Source organism: Syngnathus acus, chromosome 3 (genome assembly GCF_901709675.1).
Source record: "Syngnathus acus chromosome 3, fSynAcu1.2, whole genome shotgun sequence".
Classification (NCBI taxonomy): domain Eukaryota; kingdom Metazoa; phylum Chordata; class Actinopteri; order Syngnathiformes; family Syngnathidae; genus Syngnathus; species Syngnathus acus.
In genome coordinates, this window is record NC_051089.1 from 5,693,938 (window position 1) to 5,716,260 (window position 22,323).

General features: G+C 40.9%; 1 protein-coding gene across 1 annotated transcript in view; it reads left to right on the forward strand.

Annotated features, from left to right (window-relative positions):
- The window catches only part of cd276 (CD276 molecule), a 49,911-nt gene extending 42,138 nt beyond the window's left edge, over positions 1-7,773 (forward strand). Inside the window, exon 8 of the mRNA XM_037248478.1 lies at positions 7,010-7,773. The gene's annotated coding sequence lies outside the window, so the exon portion shown is untranslated. The remainder of the gene's footprint in view (positions 1-7,009) is intronic.
- Positions 7,774-22,323: the final 14,550 nt, after the last annotated feature.

The following is a 22,323-nucleotide window of genomic DNA, read 5'->3' on the forward strand; positions in this document are numbered from 1 at the left end:
CTCTCTCTCTGTTAGTTTTGACATAAAAAGTAGAACTTACAAAGTTGAACACAGTCAAGCAAGGTGTTCTAAATTTTAAATTGATTAAAAAAAAATCTCATAAAATGTAATTTTTTTAGGGTACACATTTTTTTTATTAACTGTATTATCACATCCACAACCATTAAAAATTTTGGGGTCACATTAATTTTTTTTCATGAAAATATCTTTACTATGATGGTCTGCAAGTGTTTTTCACACAAATATTTAGTGTCATTTAGTTAACCTCCTTTGTCGTATGTTGTGAGTTGGAGAAATATGTCCAAAGCAAACAGTTCAGCAAATTTGAGGCTTTTTGTAATTTTTTTCCCAAACTCGTCAACATTACCATGAAATGACCATTAGTGCAGGATGTGACCGGCCTCTTGGTCAGATGGGGGCACAAGAGTGCGAGACACAATCTCATTTACAATGCCAACCTGGAGCCGATTTAGGGTTCAATGTCTTCCCCAAGGACACTTAGACAAGGAACAAGCGGAGTCAGGAATCAAACCATTGACACTTCAGTCATTGGACAACCCACTCCAAGAACTGAGCCACAGCCACACAATGAAAAATTTTTTTACATTTCAGTCTGGCTCAATGGTTAGAAAATCTGCTAAGGATTTCTGAGTTGTAATCTGTTGAAACCTTCCTCAGGTTCAACGGAGGCTATCAGTTATCCGTAGGTGTGAATGTGAATTTGAATGAATGTGTCTGTGCCCAGTGATTGACTAGCGAGCCACTGAGTCATCTTCAGCTCCAGTTTAACTGCAATCCTCATAACAAGCAGTGCAGACACAAATGAATGGATTGACTGCGGTCTCCGACATCAAGACATCAGTTTCATTGTTTCTCATCTCGCTCTCTGGCACACAAATGATCTGGAAAAAAAAAAAACAGTCCGGGGGTGAGAAGTACCATAGCTCCGGGTTAGGTACCTGAGGACCCCGGACGAAAAAGTGGATTGCATTTTTCAACACAAAGGTGCAATTAGTGCCACATAATGGCCGTTTCCTCCCTGCTTTAGCACAGCTGACAAATATCAATTTAATCCACCCCGATGTATTCGCATATACTCTGCTAAGATTAGGAGTCCTTGCCGTTAGTGTTTGCTGCGCAGTCGGCGTTATCTGAAGAGCTCTCCCCAAAAGGGGAAAGCGATTTAAACTCTTTGCCGATGCTGTCGGCAGGAAGGGGAAGTGAGGACAAGGCGGGAGAGAAAAGAGGGAATACCTTGAGTCCTTCACTGTCTTATTTGTCAGGTGAGGCTCAGCAGAAACTAACAGAAGGATGCTGGAATGTCTCCAAGGGAGCTTGTGTGATGCCTTCAAGTTGGCTTTGACTGGCTGTAGTATTTAAATTATGCATGCGGCCGTCTCAGCCACTTATCTGCGCTTTTATCCCCCTCAGCCTCGTCCTGTCGTCCGTGTACTGTGATGGAGTACGATGATAACCACTGAGATGGCAAGAAACGAGTAATACAGGTTGTTGATGGGGAAAAAAATGTTTGTCATCTTGTCATATTTAATTTAGCCATTCTTTTGTGTGCCAGCATGGGTAGCCAGTGTACAATACGGTTTCAACGCAATATATAAAGACGAGTTCTTCGAAAGGATAATAAATGGCGATTCGAAGTAGCGAAGTAGCCTTCGCTTGGTCCTCGTCGCCTAAAAATTGACTAATTCAAGGAAACTACTCTGCTACATTTACTGTCTTCACATTGATAATTATGTGCAATACATGACCAGCGTTAGCACGTCAGCTGTGCTACTCGACTGACTCAATGACAGCTAATGAATAAGGCGAGAGTGCCGCTCTGTTTACCACTCCGCTCCCCGAGAGGGCTCTTTCTTTTGTTTTTGCCGGGGAAAAAAAAAAACCTTAGGAGCCTCCATTGAAACCCTCTGCCTCTGGGCTCAATTAACTGCCAAAGATTAGGCATAAAGCAGATGAGAGCGTGTGCATGAGGGCCGCGCCGTTGCCGTGTTGATGCGGATGTGCATGGGCGGAATGAAGACTGCTGGGATATTGCGACGGCGAGATATGCTGTGCATTTGTAGATGACGGACAAACGTGCCAAAAAAGGAGTCGTGGAAACTGACGAGCCAAATAATGAATGCATTCTTTAATGGAATTATTATCCTAAAATAACTGCTGTATTTGTTCTCTGAAAAATGTTTTTTTATTGGGTCTGTAAGAATTTGTGGACCGGGAAGTCCCAGGTCCAGTGATGTGCTTTGGGCAAACATGGAAAATAATAAGCCGCTTCACTTGTCAATGTTTCAGAGTCAGGGTCTAGCCTACCCAAGCTGAGTTTGAGTGAGAGGTGGGGTACACATGGTCACAATTCAATCATAGAGCATGTTAAAGTTCAGAGTTGTTACATATGTAAATTGAAAAAGAAGGCCGTTTAATGCTAACACACGATACAAAACGGCACAGACGAGCTAACTAAGTAGCATCAATAGTTGCGATATTATAAACATTGTAGCAGCAGATATTTGAACACAAACGGTGCATTAACACATGTAGACAGACAATATGAACATCGAAAAAGGTCTATTTGTGCAGTTTATAAAACTTCATGTAAAACTTCACGTCACTCACACCAGATTAATGAATAACGTTATGAATATATGTTTGATAAATTACATGATAAAAACTGGGAAAAACAGAGCCAAGGGTCGACTGTAGATCATTTTGTCATGAGCGCCCGTTTTTATTTTAAGCAAATAAAGCTTGAATCTGACAGACTAAATTGGCTCTGACCCTAATAATAAATAAAACGCCGGCGAAAATAAGCATGTCGTGGCCCTTCAGCAGCCTCCAAATGGACGGTCACCTTCACGCCGCGTCGGGAAACAAACAAATCACAACGCAGGTGGAAGGAGGAGGTCGCCGGGAATGTCATACTGTGTCACTTTAAATATTCAATCCGATTAACATAGAGAGGATGTAAAGCGGCGGGGGCAAAAAAATGACTCACTCGTCTATTGAGGCGGTCGGCGTCCCGTTGCGAGCGGCGAATCAAGTGCCGCTTTTATTTTTCTGCTCTCTTTCAACCTTCCTCCTGCTCCGCCAGTCACCTTGCCTTTGGGGCTTACCACAGGAGTCTCTTCAAACCATCCTTTTAGTGTGAAGAGAAGAGTAAAGATTAATGCACATCCGTGTTCGAATCAGCCTCAAGGGCCGTGGCTAGGAGTCTCATAATTAACGCTACCAGTGCCATGGGCCTTTTTTTGGCGGGATACCTTGACCGGTAAGGAGAGAAAAGCCTCTTGCAAGGTAAAGGATGTGTTCAATTGGACTGGGATAACTGGGAAGGGCAAAATAATGCTGGTTGTTAGGTACTGGAGCTAATTGGAGAGGCTGCAGGCGTTGATGTTATTGGCAGGCCAACCTTGATAGTGGTCCAAAGAAGCATCATAGAAAATGGATACTCAGGACATGACGTTCCATTTTTTTGCTCTGAAGTTTCTCCTCCAGTGGAGTTCACTTTTTGCTTTATTGATGGTGGCCAATCCATATTTTGGATTTATCTGAGTCCCAGTAAATTTATCTTTAATTCCAAGTTGTCCTCGTAGCAAAGATATAGAAACATATTCTCTGATTAAAAAAGATATTGTTATATATCTTTAATCCTAATGAACAGTCTCATTCCATTATAGGCTGAAACTATTTAGTTTGACATTTACTGGCACCCGTCAATTTTTTCCATCAGGGTGCTAAGCAACCAGAGGAGACTCAAGGACACGATTACGTCAATGTTGCCAACCAAGGAATATCCCCAGCCTGCAACCCTCTCTCCATAACATTATGCATGGTCATTTCTGATAAAAAATGATTATGTCTCACACACTTTGCAATCTTTTTGCAAAGCCAAGCAGCTTTTGTCGGGCACAGCAATATTGTTTTTTTTCTTTTTCTGTGGGCATTAGAAATGCATTGATCTCAACTGAACTGTCAGCAAATAAACATACAATTGGTAGTCCGAGCTTCTATACAGTGGAACAGCAAAAGTTGAATCCTACTGTGTTTGTTTAGAAACAATAATGCCAATGGAATTCATTGATTCTACGCTCAGCCTTTAGAAACTGTGTAGGGAAATGGTGTCAAACTCATACTGTGTGTAATAAGGTATACATGGTTTTACATTGAGGAATATTTTCTTTGTATCATATTTATATTTATGTTTTTATACATTGTAATATTTTAACAGATTGTGGGTGTTTTGGGGAGGCTAGAACGGATTATTTGCATTTCCATTCATTTCAATGGGGAATGATAATTTGAAGTATGGTTCTTCTGAAATACAAGCTCACAAATAATTTAAATAACTGTCTCAAGGCACTGTTTTTATTGTGACAATGTCTATATCTATTAGAAAAATGTTGTCCGCCTCTGGTGTGTGTACTATTATGAGTTAGCACACCATCCGTTCCACAGCTTATTAATTTCAGAAATCAATATTAGTGCATTTTACTCTGGGGTTTTAAAGATTGTCTTTCCGCGAGTAGATATTTGTTGAGTTTGTGGGTGGTTACTGCTAACCTCTATCCGCATACAGAATACATTTTAAGACGAGACATTGTTACGCGAGGTCAAGGCTGTCTGATATATTTTTATAGGATGTATACATGCACTGAACTATTCCAGAAGTTCCCCGAAGAACTTATTTCCGGTGCAGGGCTCCCATCTACCAAACACAGTATAGGTTACAGGTAATGGGAGCTATGCAAAAGAATGTAAATGTACATTGTCTCTGAGCAGCTATCGACAATACTTCATAATTACCAGTTCCCGCACGGAGAAATGGTTTCGCGGGCGTTTGATCCTCCTGGTAATGATCTTTACCGAGCTTTTAAGCGTCTTTGCTCATTATGCGCCAACTCGCCTCAATTTTTTTGGGGGGTTTCGTTTCATGGGCTCATCGCCGGTGTTTGTCTTTGATGGCTTCCTCTGATTGTGCTCTGGCTCCTCGGTGTCATAAAGCGGCAGCCCCGCTGTTCTTTGCGTGTAATGTTCCTCAAATATACAAATTAGAAGGAAGGCTGCAAACTCTGGAGGATGAACTGTGGTCCCTTTTTTTTTTTCCCCCAGTTTCGGATGATAAGAAAGGAAAGAAATGGTCGATGAGATTGAATCCGCCTTATTTTGCACATGAACAAGCTCTGATAGGCCATTCAAAGCAGCCTGCAAGTTGGAGTGCCTGCTGCAAATGAATCCGTCCATCAGCTTCGCGGCTCGTGCGCTGGAAGCAGAGAATTGCTTCTGCCTGTTTAACACGCTGGCGTTTAATTTGGCCTCCTCCTTGTTAAAAGATCCTGGATACAATCCTATTTTGGTGATGGTCTATGTTGAAATTTGCTGAGCGCAGGTGTGAATGTGAGTGTGAAGGCTTGTATGTGCCTTGCGACCGATCGGCGACCAGTCCAGGGTGCAGCTCACCTCTTGACAGACTTATGAGACATGGACGTGACAAGCCTCTGTTTGTTTCTGCCAAACTTGCCAGTCAGCATTTTAGCACATCTTTGTCGCTCCCTTACTCGAGGCAAGTGGGCTCGTGGTTGTTTCAGAAGTTTCACCTTTAACACTGCTTTTGTTCTAAATCTTTGCTGTACATTTTCCCTACTTATGTCTGGTAGGTTTGTCTCCTGGGGGTTATCATCGTCGTTTATCGGCCACACCTGGCAGCAACAACAACAACAACAACGATCCTTATGTGACAACCCCCAAGGGACACTCCCACCAGAGACATAAATAAGGAAACTCTCCATCTAAGATTTCGAAGTAAAGAAAATAATCCAGATACCTTGAGTCATTTTTTTCAGATTGCCATAATGGGGATGACATCATATTACTGATAAAATGTGTTTTGTTGTCCTTTGTGTTGACAATTCTGAATATCTCTACTCAATTTCACATTTGGCACAATTGCAACGAGTTAAAATTCGGTTTGCATAATCAGGAATAAATCAGAAAATCTTCTTTGTGTCTTGCCAGCAGCACCTCTAACAGTGTGAGAAACCGGTTTGAGGCCTTCATTAAGCCCTTTGCGTTAACTACGCCGTCTTTGCCGATACATTATTCAAGTCATTCGGCGGGACGTGTATGCATGGCTTCTTAAATGAAAAGACTCAGTCGCCAACGAGCAGAGCAACAGTTTCATTCCGCTTCCTTTTCGGGATGGTAAACGTTAAGTGCAGCAAGGGAGCCTAATAATCTCTGCCACATTGCACAGGAGATGGTGTTCTGCATTAAGACCTCGGTTGTGCTTGTCTAAACCCGTCACCGATCCCTTTTGATTTAGATATACGAGAACTTTGAACGGCTTAAGCCCGCTCGAGGGAAGCTAGAGACATCTTTGCCCGTTTGAAGCCAGATTTTCAATGACTACAGAAACACTTACAGTATATTCGCCAGCCATGCCCGCTTTCTAATTGAGACGACTATTACGTGTCGGGCAGGCTGACGTGATTCCAAAGCCTGAGGGTACTGCTTGGAGCTCTAAAATGTCAAACCTTCAAACGCATTCACATAGAAGCTGATAAACGTTAGAAATACTTGCAAATTGCACACACCCTGTTCTAATTGGGAGCTGTTTTTTTACTCTCAATTTAAATTCATTGGAAGGCTTTTGTCGCTGCTATCCACTGCCTCATTCTTGTAAGACTGCACATTTACTCGGTCTGATGGGATCCCTCGCCACAAGAACGGGCTGCTACGGATTGATTTGATGATCCATGATGCCTTTACAACAAGCGATCAATGCATTTTCTGTATGGACAAGGGGCAGAGTGGCCCTCGACCGGTGCCAGAGAATCACGAAGTATTGAAAAATATTGTATTCTCCAGTTTCATTTGGCCAAAAGTGACCACAAAGGTAGAACTTTATGTAAACCGTATATTTTTAAAACTGCCTATGTTATCATGACCAGCATCTTTCAAAGCTAGTCTGCTAAATTTCACCATCCTTTTCTTCTTTCAGGGGTTTCAGCCGGGCAGCCGAAATGAAAAGAGTCAGGCGGGTAATTCTACTCCAACTATCAGAATCCATCTACCTGATGACTGTTTTCGGCATCCTTTGTGAACTATAACGGTGTCCTCGTCACAGCCCGGGCGAAAGACAAGTGCAACATCGTCAACGTCTTCGCGTGTGAATCTCCCTCGAGTGGCCATCACACACATCACACGTAACTATGTGCTCAAGCCCTTCCTGGCCTGGTCCACCAGCAACCACTGTGAATGCAATACAGTTGGTCATTTTCAATACAAAAGACCGATTTTAAAAAAGCAAAAAACATGTTAGATCTTTTTTAAGTTGCCTCTCCCATTAGAGAAGAGCATTATTCTCGCGCTCACTAATTAGCGTCTGTTTCCCTGGTAACCACTATCTGTCAGCGCCTGCTCTCGGTCCCCCCTCTGCTATCTCCTGGAAGTGGAAGTGATTGTAATTGAATGCCGGCTAAGCTCTGGCAAACTGCAAATGGTGCATGGGACACAGCCCAACAGCCTTGTATAACGCATTGTTTTCAATGAACGCGAGACTACAGCCGGTTGCTTGAAATTGTCAGTGAGATGTGGGGTTTCACCTTCTAGGTTTACAAGAGTTTTCTCTGTGCCAAAGGTTTAAGTAGGAATGCCAAAATTGTGCCTATTTGTATCAGAGATACAGCCTTACTATACATGGACTTTTTTTCATACAAAAGCTTGACTGACCTTTTTTTCATTAAAAAAAAAAGTCTTACAATACATGGGCTTTTTTTCTTCATAAAAATGCCTTACTATACATGGTCTTTTTTTCATAAAAACTTGAAAAAAAAATAGAAACTTTACCTGTTTTTTTTAATTAAAAAAGTCCAACTATACATGGTCTTTTTTTTTTTCATTAAAAAAGCCCTACAAGTCCATACATAGTCATTATTTTATTTAGAAAAAAAATAAAGGCTTTGCTAGCCTTACTATACTTACTGTGGTCATTTTTTTTTTCATAAAATAAAGCCTTACGCTACATGGTCTTTTTTCATTAAAAAAATGACTATACATGGTCATTCTTTTTCTCCATAAAATAGCCTTACTGTACATGGTCTTTTTTTCGTTAGAAAAAAAATCCTACAATACATGATAATTTCTTTTCCATAAAAAAAGCCTTACTATATATAGTATTTTTTTTTTAAATACAAATGCTTCCATATTGTTAATTAAACCTTAACCTTAGTTTGAAACCCTAACCCTAGTTTAAAACCCTAACCCTAATCCTAGTTTAAAACCCTAACCCTAGTTCTAAACCCTAGTTAGAAACCCTAACAATGGTTTGAAACTAACCCTAGTTTCAAACTCTAGTTTGAAACCCTAAGCCTAGTTTGAAACCCTAGTTTGAAACCCTAACCATAGTTTTAAACCCTAGTTTGAAAACCTAAATCCAGTCACAAATGGGAGTCCATGCGAAGAAGGTCAAGGTAGTGTCATAGGCAGCAAGGTAACCAGGCTTTGTCACTTCATGCAAATACTCAGGATCATTACCAGGCTCTCGGATTTGTTTGTTAGTCATCATAAGCAACATAGCTACTTTGCATAAGTCAGAGAGAAAAGCGTGACACCCCCATCCAAAAGTAAACCTCCCTTAGACACACACTCACGCACACATCCTGGTCCCTAAGCAAAACCACACGAGGCTGTGTGCACAGTAGCCCTTGACCTTGCTGGGTGTCCTCATGGCCTGCACACCCGCTGGAAACTAAATTACAGATTAGTGGCTGCTGGCCCAATAGTTGCTTGGGTGGCCTCTCACTCTAATTCGGGAGCTGCTGGTGAGGGATTAGAGGAAGGAAAGGCAAGTCTTGATGTTTCGCACCCTTTTTAGCAGATCGCTAGCTTCCTACAGCCCTAAATCAACATCAGATGTAAAATATACCGGATTATAATGAATTGTAATTTATCCGCACAAAAAGTCTAGTTGAGGATACGTTTTTAATTCAATGTAGCCTCTCACTGTAGGTTTATTAATTATAATTTCATCTCAAAGACAAATAGAGACTTTGAGGCTGCTCACAGCTGATAGTAGCGCCTTTTCAAGTGTTAACACAACACACTTCTCAAGTTAAAATGAGTTTTCAAGCCAAAGCTGACAGACAGTGAATGTTAATGTTTGGATATCCTCAGTGTGAGCTCACTTTGTTTGGGTCCGAGCTTACAAACATTGTGCACTCTGACCATATTGTCATTGCAAACAATTCTTTTTTTGGAGGGGGACTAAAAGCGACAAACTGAGCAAACTCAGCAAGCAAGTTCGAGCAAATAGAACAATGTGATGAGTCAGCCTGGGTGGGTCAAACGAAATTCCATAAAGGACTACACCGCACTCGCATTAAAAAAAAAAAAGTCGTTTTCCACAAAGTCGTCAACTTTGCTTAGCCCATTGCTAACCAAAATAGCATCACTGAGGCATGTAAAGCGCCTCCTTGTGTGCTATTTTCTTTCCTTAATTCAACTGCATGGCCGAATCGTCTATTTTTCCAACAAAATAATTGAAAGCCTGAGTAAAAGCAAATCCCGACTTTTTCTCGCAGGCACCTTTTCACAAGACACCAGAGGTCAGCAAGCGCTTCCAAGTACCTTGGACTCAATACGACGTGCTAATCGCTAACGAGAAGCCATTGCAATTAAATAAGGGAATAAAGAGAAATAGCTACAAGGACACGAGTGAATGCCAATGTGCAAATAGTTTATTCATGGGAACGGCAGGTTCTCCATCACAGGCCGTTAAAGTGCATGTAAATAAGTTTGGCTTTGGCCACTTACATTGCGTGTAAACACAGCAAAGAAAAAAAACAACCCCCCCCAAAAAAAACAAGCAGATCTCCCGACGCGCCCCTTGCATCATTTTTACGATCTGCCCGGGTTTGTTCGCCACTTCAGGAGCGGCGTTTTAACGTTTTTTTTTTATTCCCCCCGAGGAGTCCTGATGGCGTAGTTAGTATGCAGAGGATGGAGCAGCGCATAAAGCAGCCAATGCAACTGTGGCAGAGCGATACTTTTTCGACTGAACTTGCTAATAAGCACGCTGTTTTATGACACACTGAAGCAAGCGTTCAGGCTGTGAATTTGCTTTGGAATTCACAGTAAGTTTCCTCATTGGAAAAGCCAAAGAAGCCCCCAGCTAAAAGCTGCTAAACCACACAAAAGGACCAATTATTTGTGATTTCAAATGTTCCAAAGAATTACTCACCAAAGCAAATAAAAACCAACCCGCTCGTACATAGACTAAAAAAGACTGAACTGTGATTATGAGTCAGACTTGTGCTACCTGAACGAGCTGAATGTATTTCAAAACTGAATTCACCAGATCAATATACATTTATCCATTTCCATTCAAGGCAATAAGAACAATTCATTAAAGCGTAATCTCTATGTATCCAACATCAAGTCACATGGTTGCAAACCTACAGCATCGTTTTTTTCAGATGAGGATGCACAGAAGTGGAAACAAATGAAGCCAAAAGGTTGGGCAAGCCTACTAGGCACATTGAAATATCACAAGTAACATTTGTTGGAATAAAGATTCATACAAAGATGTACTGTTCTATTTCTACTTAAAGTCAAAACAAGGGCAAAGTAGGTCGAGACCGCCCTTTGAAACTGTTGACTGTGGTTTGCATCATGTCAGTTTGTTTTGCTAGCCAACGGACGCCATCAATCCCTTCATTTACACATCAGAAACACCAACATGACTCACTTTTCGAACCAAAACATCACAACTGGGTCGATATGGACCACGTGAAAATGGAGAACATTTCTGAATTTCATGAATTCCCAATCCAATGTATTTACATACACTCTTTAATGTAAAAACTGGACCTACCCAAGAAGTTGGGTGAATTTGACCCAAGTTACTGGTTCATGAAGCAAATTTTAAGCTTCATTCACTACTAGTTAAAAAAAAAGACACAAGCATTTAACTAGTGTGCCCTAGTAATTCTAATAGTGTGCTAAATGTACTAATTAATGGTCACAAAGTATATGAGTTCATGTACCTTACGCTGAATACCAAAGATGTTGAAGCTGGTTGAAGATTAGGATAGATATTTGATATCTTTAATGACCGGCTGACGATACTAGTAGGCCAAAAGTGGCACCAAGAAGTGGAAAAATGACGAGTCACTCGACATAAATGCAAAGTTGCTTATCAAGGCTATCGACCAACCGCTCAAACGAGCATCGAAAGTATGAAAACGGAGTAAGGCTATGATAGCTAGCGATGACTGCACAGAGTTTCTAAAGTGCTGCGTGAGCCTAGAAAGTGATAGTGATGTTTTTGTGAGGGACACCGGGGAGGCCCAAAATGAAGTAAAGAATAGGCAGAGTCTTATTTTAGCAACATGTGCTTGGTCAGGCTCATTGAATGCTGCTGTCCCTAATTAAAGTGTTCTGCTCCACAGAGTAGCAAGCAGCAGGCTGCTCCTGAGCACGCACAAAAGCGTCTTATTCTCTCCATCCATCACATCTACTGTAATTACTTTTGTTTACAGTGCGCCAAACGGCAGCTGTCTGATTAGAACTTATTGGCCAGATAAGTTGTTGGTAATTTTCAGCGGCTTGGTTCTCTGCTGCTGCAGGATGCAGATGAATCATTTCCTGTGTAAAGTGAGGCGGCCATGTTGTGAGGACGTTACCTGACAAATTGCCTCTGGGCTGTCAAACGTCCCTCAACGCCCTTGTTATTGTCGTTGCGTTTTTCCACAACTCATTGTGATGAAAAAGTTAGGAAAATGACTTGCACTTAATGTTATGATTCCGTGTTTCTGTTAGTGCATTATTTTATGGCTTTGGGGAAATTAAGAGGGCAATAAAGCTCACTACCTTGTGAGACATACATCAACAGTTTAGAAAAAGGACACTCTTTGCTATAGTATCTCTGCTTTGTTGTAAATGTTACACATTAGCATCATGCTACACGCGCGCGTGATGTTACTGATAGAGCAAATGGATTTGCAATGTCTTCATGGTAAATCCATTCTGTATCATCTATTTCCAAAGGGGTGCATGCTTTTGGATTAGCAATATGCTTTTGATTCATTTTTAGAGAGTAAGATACTGGCCAATGATGGCATAGTTTATGACTATGTAGCTGCTGTGTGCAATTATTAATAGTAAAAGTATTTGCACTCTTCAAATTCTTATTTTTTGCAGTTTCACCAAGGTATTTTTTTTTTATCTCAGACAGACATATAGTAAACATAACATCATTAATTGTCAATGAGTCTTTCACATTTCTGTGGAGATATTATTGTTGCTGTGCCGCAGAAGTTAAGTGCGCTTCAGCTTCAGGTGAACAACTGATGGCCAAACATTCTCGTTCAGGATTTTCTGGTAAAAAGCAAAAATCATGTTACCACACTACCACTACCACGTTTGACTGTTGGGATGATGTTCTTTATCTGAAATGCTGTACATGTTATATTTACGCATGATGTAATGAGACACACACACCTTCCAAAAAGTTAATTTTTCATCTTATTGGTCCATGGGATATAAAATAAATAATACTGTAGGAGTGTAGGACTGGGAGGTAACAATCATCAAATTTCGACAACTATACTCCTCACCAGTGGGCCCATTAGGACAAAGTCATTAATCTAACACTGTGACAACTGCATGGAGGTGTGATGTGCAATATTACAGTTACACATGAACAAGCATGAAATCAAAATAATTTGTGATTTGCGTAACTACATAAGCAGTGGCGCACACCTGCTAATATGGGCGGGGACAAGCCAAGCATTTCAAGAATAATTTGCATACACAGGTGTGAGTGTGTGTTTATGAATAAATATATATGCACACAAACTCAATCAATACTCAAATACAAACTGTGCGATGATGACGCTAAAATGCTGCATGCAGTCTTAATTGCTATTTGCATGGCTCGTTAGCATATTAGCGCCTTCTCCACAATGGTTGATGATTGATGAACACGTCCGAGCACATCAGCGTCAAAGTAACAACATTTGACAAATTATAGAGACGACACACGCTCTCTCAAGGACAACTGCTCATTCCCTATGACCGCCACAACAGAAAGAATAAAAGCTCATGGGAGATCATTAAATGAATTAAATAGAAATAATATTTTATGAATTTGAAGTTGGCATATGAGAATACATTGTTTTTGTTCCAATAAGTCTTGTTTTCTTATGACAAGTTATTTTAATTACAATTTAAAGTTAAAATGTTACGTACGGTGTCTTTAAAATCGGTGTCTTTAAAATCAGAGCCGCGATCGATACTCTGCGTGCGTCTGTCATTAGCAAACCCTATTTCCTCTCTCCTTGCCCTGAGCCGAAGCCACATTTGGGCGTGATGTACGCCGTTGCCCGCTAACGATGCCCTGGTCTTAATGAGCCTGCGTCACCATGCATGACAAAAGAATGCCCGTCTGAGGACGTCTGCTAGAGTGAATTGGGAGGCCCGCCGCTAGCCGTCATATGTAAAAAGGCCGGCAAGACGTTTTCAGACGTTGCACTACGACGACTTCCCCTTTTTGTTTGGGTCTGGGACGAATGTCGTACAGTATGATTATCAAAAAAAAAAAAAAAAAAGAAAGAGAAAATTAATTTGGTAGTTTTAATGGGGTGACTTAGACGTACAAGTTGTTACGACAAGAGTGCCTTGAAGTGACCTCAGATGTATTAGCGTGCTACAGCTCATTAGCGTCCTTGCTGTGTTATTGCACTGAGGCTTACGAAAGAAAAATAAATAATAAAATAATAAATGAACTGCCTTGCATTAACAGTAGAGGAAGAATATTATATAACAACCATGCAAGTGGTGATACATATACAATGTGTCAACAGCAAGTTTCTGCTGGAGTCAGAAATAGAAAAAATGGGTGAAAAATGCATGCGGCTCCCATATGTAAAGGTCCTTGTGAGCAAACCATTATGGAAATATGGATCCCGAGAACCGGTGTTGACAAATATCACCTTTAAAGGTTGCATACATTTATAAATAATACAACAATTCTATTTATAGTGCCTACTATGTTTTTTCTTACAGATGCGATAGTTTTCGGTGTATTATTGTCAGCATATGATGAGAAAAGCAGTCAACATTATGGGAGAAAAAAAAAAGTATTAGCACATTACAAGAATGTCAAAAATGATATTGCAAAATAATCATTATTCAGAATGGTGTTCATGAATGTAAAGTTATTGCAAAATAATCATTATTCAGAATGGTGTTTGAGTGTAAAGTTTGAGTGTCGAGAAAAAACTTGACATGAAATTTGTACGATTATGAAAAAAAACGCACAATAGAAAAAAAAGCATTGCGATTTTAATTGAATGTGAAACATTATCAGAACAAATATGAGAAATCTAATGAGAATAGTCCCTATTGAAAAAAAACCCGCACACTTTCACGAAAACGAGGGCTTGAGATCAAAACTTTTTTACGGGAATAATGTTGAACTAGTACAAGGAAAACAATTTTAAAATGCTGATTTACGGAAAAAAAAAATCCTTTACTAAATTTGTGAACTCACTTCCTTCGACCATATGACATCAAAGCACTTGAATAGCAAACGTTTTCCTGCCACAATGTCATAATGTGCTACTGCCTGTCCAAAAAGGTCAACATCATCCACTTGGATTCTATTCTGAGCGATATCACCTTGTATAATGTGAATGCTCGGTGCACCTGTTGTCTGCGGTGTTAGTACGAGTGTATGTGCAGCATGTGTGCTCCCTGCAGGCGAGCCAGCGACAAACGCCGGTGTTCCGGTGACGTGGCAAACGAGCCAAGGCCGTGAATTTCCAACGGAATATTGGCTGGAGGGGAAGCCGTTTGGAAAGTAATTACATCAAAGGCTGTGTTGGGAGTATTTCACACAAACACCAAAACAGCGCTGATGATAAGCAAAGCCCCTGCAAGGCTGTAATTAGGGATTCCTGCCTTATGGCCAGTGCAGTGGAGCTCGCACATGTTGAATAGTTTGTACGTTTAAAAAGCTGACAATGTATGGAGGATTATTACTGGGTGTAGCAAATGGGATGGATGGATGGATGGATGGATGGATGGATGGATGGATGGATGGATGGATGGATGGATGGATGGATGGATGGACGGATGGACGGATGGACGAGTAATGATAACATGTAGCCACTTAGTTTCACAAAGTACAATATGTCTAAGGTGACTGTGAAATCGTCCACAGACAAGACCATCCAATTTGCCAAATGCTTGACCAGGCCTTCATGCCTCACAGGCTGGTTCCTACAACCTTTTTTTTTCCTGTAAGCCTGTTGACCTACACAGTCACTGTCTGGTCACGCACGAGGCCGTGGTCTTGGTTGGACAGCTTTAAATAGCTACGGTGAAAATGAAATGTCGAACTTAGTGGGCTTCAATATGCCTCTTTCTGAGTGGGTGGGATGCTGAAATCTTCCACAAGTTGTTGGAACGGATAGCTCCCGGCAAACAGTTGCTACTTCGAGATTGTGCTCATTTTTTATCCTTTCAGCCTTGAAATATTCCTGTCACGTTTCTATTTAACTGGGGATAAATAGAATTGTTTTTGCAATTTGCACGCCTACCTAACTACTGCACTGTCAGTCAAGACGGACGTGAGTAATCAGATTTGGATTGACAGCTGGGATAGGTTGAAATAAGTATGAATCTTGTAGATCTGTTGAGCACTTACTAAATGACTTCAAAACTTACAAAGAACATCCATTAAATCGGACAACCAGTAAGTGAAATCCACACAGGTTCCAAACTGTGAGGCAAGATCACGATTGCCCAAATGCAAAAACTAAACCCCCCTCCCCAAAAACAAAGTCAGAAGGTGCTGAAAGAAAGCCAAACTGTGATGTAAAGTGGAAGTACAGTACTATTAGAGGCTGTAACCCTCTTTGGGGGAGAACTATTGATTTTCCCTTTAATATGAAATGTGGAGCTACACCTCCCGGTGTGGTCTAAGGATAATGGCTTGATGGAGTGTGTGTATTATTTGCTCAGGTTCCTCTTGAAGATCGGCGCTAAATCTCCGCGTAGAACTCTACGTGCAAGCCCCGTCCAGAATACATAATCCCTTCCATGGTTGGGAGTCTTATATTACATGCTCGGGTGAATGTCGGATTTTTATGGTCACTCTGTGCATGGTGCTCTCTCTTGTGCAGATGGCTTGGAGGGATAAAGTCTGCTCCAGTGTCAGGAGAGGGGTGCACAGTTAGTCCATGTGATAAATACTGCTCCCATGCTGTGATTACGTTGGCCCTTTGCGGGATGGAGTCATTACGGCCCTCGAGCAAACACCTGTGACGGGCCAAGCACACAAAAAGAAGCCTAGCTTGATTATTTTTTTTTTTTTATTCCGTTTGTCCTCATTTGGGCTGGAGATTACTCGAGCTGCTCTTTGACTAAAAAGAGGTGATGGGTTCAGAATGTTGTGATAAAGTCTGTCTGTATTGTGTGTGTGTGGGGGGGGACATTGCCACAATGTCCTCGTCGTAATGTTACGATCTTAAAAGTAGCACATTTCCGGCAAAAAACATTATTTTCTGCTTGCTTCGGATGCCTCCTGTAAAATAGTAACTGGAGGAAACAAGACACTTACCGGGGCATCAAGGCTGACCGCGCCATTTTTCATAATGGGTGGAAACAGTCTCAGCATGTCTTAAGCAGAGTGAAAAACAAATTTGGCTTATAAAAAATTTGTGACGCACTTACTTACTGTGCGTCACAAATTCTTTGGCAGGCTACTTCCATGTTTAAAGAGAGATAAACAACTTTTGAGAGTGTAATATTTACCACAGATGGGGATACAGTCCAACAGTGCCTAAAAATAAAAAACTAATTTAAGTTTTACCGTTTTGCAAGTGCCAAATTTATGCATGTACACATTCCAAATAGCAAAAAGAGAAAACAAGTGTGTTACATTTGTTCGTTCATCCATTTGCTAGCTTCCTGGGTCATATGAAAATGGAAAAAGGCAGACCTGACTGCTAAGTCACTTATCCAGACCCTCATCAAAATGCAACATCTTTCAAGCTTTGGAGAAATCAATTTTGGTTTTACATAATCCTTCGACAACAAACAGATGAGTGATAAAAACAATAGAGCGCATCAGCAAATTTTCATGATATACGTCTTTGTTTTTGTTAGCACATTGTCATTTTGTCATACCTGATGAGAAAGACCTTAGTCTGAAAGAACCCAGCGCTTTCCCTACAAGCGCCTCCCCTTACGAGCACTTCACCAAACTAAAAAGCCTTCAAGGCGAGCGGCCGACCTGCGACCTTTCATTTCAAGCTCAAGCAGAAAAGTTCAGCTCAGGGCTGGATTCTTATTTACTGTATAGCGTGACTTTCATCTCAAATAGAAAAGTCTGAACTGGCCTCTTACGACTAACAATTTATAAAATAGTCAGACCCCTGATATGAGAATTACAGTGGTTCCAACTAGAATGACGGTAGGGTGACAAAATCCACATGGGAGTTTTACGGCTTCCGAGGCCGTATCAGAGTCATAACGGCACCACTCGTGTGGAAGGTAATTCCCAAATGCCAAGTTTTAATGTTCCCTTACCAATTGCTGTTCTTCGTCGCTCCAGAAATTGACGTCATCTAAATGTTAGAGTAGCGAACAAAAATGTCACAAAAAGGTGTGCATAAACAATCTCGTTCCAAATTACTCAGTGTTTTGGGGGTCCCGTGTAGAGTTTGATCAACATAATCCAACAATTGTCACAACAAAAATCTAAAGAATTAAATCCTGGTCCTGATAAAGAACAAGCATTTGTTGTTGTTCTTCCCCAGATGGGAAATTTGTGCAGTGAATGAACATCTGTGCTGGTTGCAGCCAAGTTGTGAACCCAATTTGGTTTATAGCTTTATCAACTCCACAATTCAATTCCATTCCAATGATCTAACTTGTAGCAATCAATTAATCAAGACTTATAATCAATACTCTTGCTCTACATTCTTGTGCCCTGCTTTGCACTTAAAGATAATCGAACATTTCTGAATCTGCACCATTAGGAACAACAGCAGAATTATGTAACGATGTAACCCGAATTTACATCTCTAGTATAGTCAGGATTAGATTAAATATTTGGATGAAAGACTTTTCTAGACCAGTATTAGAAGCCAAACGTAACGGGCTTTGCCTGACTAAAGTTTGACCGTCTATGGAAAACATACGATTGAAGAAACACACACAAGCACAAACATAACCTCTAGTGTGACTGCGCCTGTTTCCTCCATGTGTTAACTTGTTTCCTCGAGTGTTTCCTTCTTGCTTGCCAATGTGTGTGTGTACCTGAAATCCTGGCATGTGTCCCTCTTCCTCCTCCTCCTCCTTGCCGGCTCATCAACCAGCAGTAGCTCTCCTTGCCAGAGTGCCACTCTGCACGTGTGCGCGACTCTCAGCTGCCCAGTTAAAGTGGTGTTATTAATGTTCTCCAGTGTTTCTGTTGTGCATTACACCCAAAGTGTCTCTCTGGGCCCTCCACATTTGTGTTCACGTGCCAGCTCGTGGGCCATGTGAATTTGCTTCCGGGGCCGTCCCACAGCCCGATGTTTTTTTTTTTTTGCGTGTTATGAGAAGGTCACATCCGTGAATGAGGGTGAAGACTTTACAGATGGACTCATAGGAATGTGGCTTTTTTTTTTATTCTGGGGTTAAGTAAGTGAATTGAAGTAAGTACTTTATACTTTATGGGCAGATGATTACGGGGTGCAGGGAACATTTCCATTATGACTCTCAATAAAAGTGTAATGAAGACAATAGAGCATTGTGCAGGTGTCTCTCTGCCATCTGTTTGTTAGCAGGATAATTCGAGATTTGAATAGACGGTTGGAATCTCAGTAACACAACTAAACTTTGTGTGTCTTTTTTTTATAGATCTGCTCATGAAAGACAATCCTGCCAAATGTCATGTTGCAAAATGAAACTGGCTTCAAGGATGGATTTTGCCAAAAGAGCCCAACAGTGTTATTAGCGACTACAATGTGTTAATTGTGTTCGAATGGCACGGCTGTATCTAATATTTTGCTCACCTCATTTTGTAACTCAATTTTCCAGCATGCGTCCCCATGGCATGGCAGCATTCTGACTGGCCTCCATCTGCTCACGCAGGCTGGCGACCTTTTGCAAATGGAAGATGTGTAAATATTAATAGCTGCAATTGGAGACGTTTAACAAAGAAAGCGAGTTGGAGTGTTTTATAGAAACTGTTAACTTCAATGTCCTGCAGGCTCTTTAAAAAAGAAGAGTTGGAAGAAAGCGCATGACTTTAAATATTCATGCTATAATGTGCCTTTCCCAAGGCAATGTGCCAGGTTTCATAGCGTGGGGATAAATTCGGATTGGAATAGCATTCATACATATGCAATTGTGCATCTCCCCCCAAAAAAAGGTGAATGCTGATTGAGAGATTGATTGAGAGAAAAACATCAGTATTGCTGCGTATTGGTGAGACACCACCAGCATTTCCATTAAAAACTGCTTTTGTGTGAATGCTAAGAGACAAACACTGACATTGATTCTAAACAGTCAAGTCATCTGATGAGAAATATGCATCCACAAAAGGTGCATCAAAAATGGTTAATATGTCAAAGTTTAGAGACAATTTTTTTTTGCATATCTAGAATAATGCTGAGACATTATTTTAAATTTGTGTATGAATGTTGAGGATTCACACTAATGCTAAAAAAAAATGCTTTTCTGTGAATGCATTATAAGTAATGAGAATAATTAGGATGGGAATGCTGGATGACACTAATGGCAAAAAATAACTTTTGTAAATGTTGAAATATGATCACGCTGAGAATTTAAATGTCAATCAAGCATTCAGAAGAATGCTAGTTGGCATTTCATTTGTGGCATTTTGTGAATGCTGAGAGAAAAAAATCCACTCATGTTTTTGGTATGGTGACTGTTGCAGCACAAGCCGGAGTAACTTTGGACAGCTTTGGTACAATCTGGATCAAATCCTTTTCAGTTACAGCCCACTGTTAAAGTATTTCTCACAATTGTGGCTCGTTTACAGCATCGCTAAGTATTCTCATGAATTATCGGAGGGAATTGTCGATTAGAGTTGCACGGTGTGCAAAAAGGGGGAGGATTATTAATTCTAAATTGCTTCACCAAGTGTGAGCCAATTCGTTGATGAGTTCTAACTTTTCACGGGGGGCGGGGGGGAGCACTGCATCATTATCATGCCAGTGGGAGGATAATTACAGCAAATGATACAAGTAAATATGGCACTTATTGGCCCACGTTCGAAGGAGACATCTGGCCTTCATCAGTGTTCAAGTCCCCGTGATACGTCACCTCCATCAGGAGAACATTGCTACAATCATTGCAATAATCAATGGGCCCAAACCCCATCTCGGCTTGTAAAAGTGTGGCTTCCCAAATTCCACCAGGGTACTGTTTTAGCTTTGTTTACACTGCGATAAACCCGATGAAGACTCGTAAAATAAACTAAGCTGGGCAGGGACTGGGGGGGGGATTTTTACTACTAAGTTTGGAGTCTTAAAGGTTTAAGTCCCCGGAAGAATTAGGAGATAAAAGTTTTTATTTGACAGGCCTGATGGTTTCTCAGGGCGAGTCGTGCCTGGGAGATGATAGAGAACGATCAAACAAACAAAAAAATTGACAGCTCTCAGGCCTCCACCAAATGGGTTGACAAATAAAGGAAAAGCCGAAAGACCATGGAAATATTTCTTTTTATTTTCCACCTCACTGTTTTGAATGAAAAACAAACTCAGCCATTACCGAATTTTTCAGACTATAAATCGCACTTAAAATCATTTTAAATTTCTCAAAAATCAACACCGTGCAGTGGAATTCCTTCATTTGACTTAGCACAATAAGAACTTGAAGTCATGTTTACCTTAGTGGTTCCTGGATCCGGGCCAGAATTAGTCGTGTTCCATTAGCACTATTTGGCACACACACATTCACTTAGTGGCAGGAGGTACATGCGGTTTACACAGTGCGAGTACTAAACTGAGATTTTTAATAAGATGTGTACTTAGTCGCTGTTCTAATTAGCATCATGCACAAGCCTGGCTAATGTTCATTTGAGTTGACACTGCTTATATAATTTTTTAATAAAACCCCCTCTTCATGCTTCATTTCCACTGATCACCAGCTGCCGGGTCAATTGAATAATTAAGGATTTAATTAAGCTTCAGGGTGGATCACAGTCTTCCGACGCAGTCCAGCTTGATGCACCGGAGAACCGGAGCACAACTCAAATCGGCGGCGGTGCAGAATTTGAACAAAAGCATAACCGTTGTATCTCGGGATCCTTTCTTTCTATCTCACACGGTCTGGGTTGTTATTTTTCTGGCTTTCCGCGGTGCATTTCAGATTCCCAAGTGATCCTCCGAGGTATGCGGCATCGCAGGCCGTCGTGTAATACAATGCCTCCCATCGACTTATTGGAGAGCAGCTCCTTCCTGCGCTGGCTCGTCCGTGTAGCGCCGGCTAATTTCACTCAATGGTGCATGAGTAAATGTTAGATGAAGCCAGTGAACCCTGCAGTATGAGAATATTATCAGCCTCACTGCGGTCCTCCATCTGTTAATGTACTTTTGGACACTCTATTGAGATGCTAAATAATTTAATTGGCACTATCATTCAGCCAAGGTCCTTGGCACAAAGCTATTTTACTGTGAGAGTTGACAGTATTGGTGAGCATTTGCGATGACATTTAAATAAGTGGCTTTAAAGTAACTCCATGGAGGCCTACAAGGGCGAAAAACTATTTTGTTTTTACGCCCGTATTAAGAACCGAACATAAAGACGCAAGGCTTTTTCTCGGTAATTAAAAAGGCTTATATGTTGTATTATGTTATAATGTGTTACGATATGTTGTGTAACCTTGTGGTCTGATACGTTGAGTTCTTGTACATTGTGTTACAATGTTTTACAATACGTTGTGTTACCATACGTTGTTAGCATATGTTGCGTTGCGCTACGTCACGTTGCAATACGTTGATGCGTTGATTTATGATACTTTACAAACAAACTGTATATCTCGACACAGACACTACAGAGGTTCTTGGTCATTCTCTGAGTGATGTTGCTAGTTTTAATGGTCTATCAAGTCTGAATAAACACCATAAAAACATATGCGAAGCAAAGTCGCAAAGAGCAGCATTTAATCAATTGTAATCATATTCCTCTGCAGCTTAATGTCCGTGAGTGCTTCCCGGTCTGACCGTTCTTTTCACGCACACACACACACGTGCAAACGCACACAGGCACCTCCGTCTTTCTGATTTACCG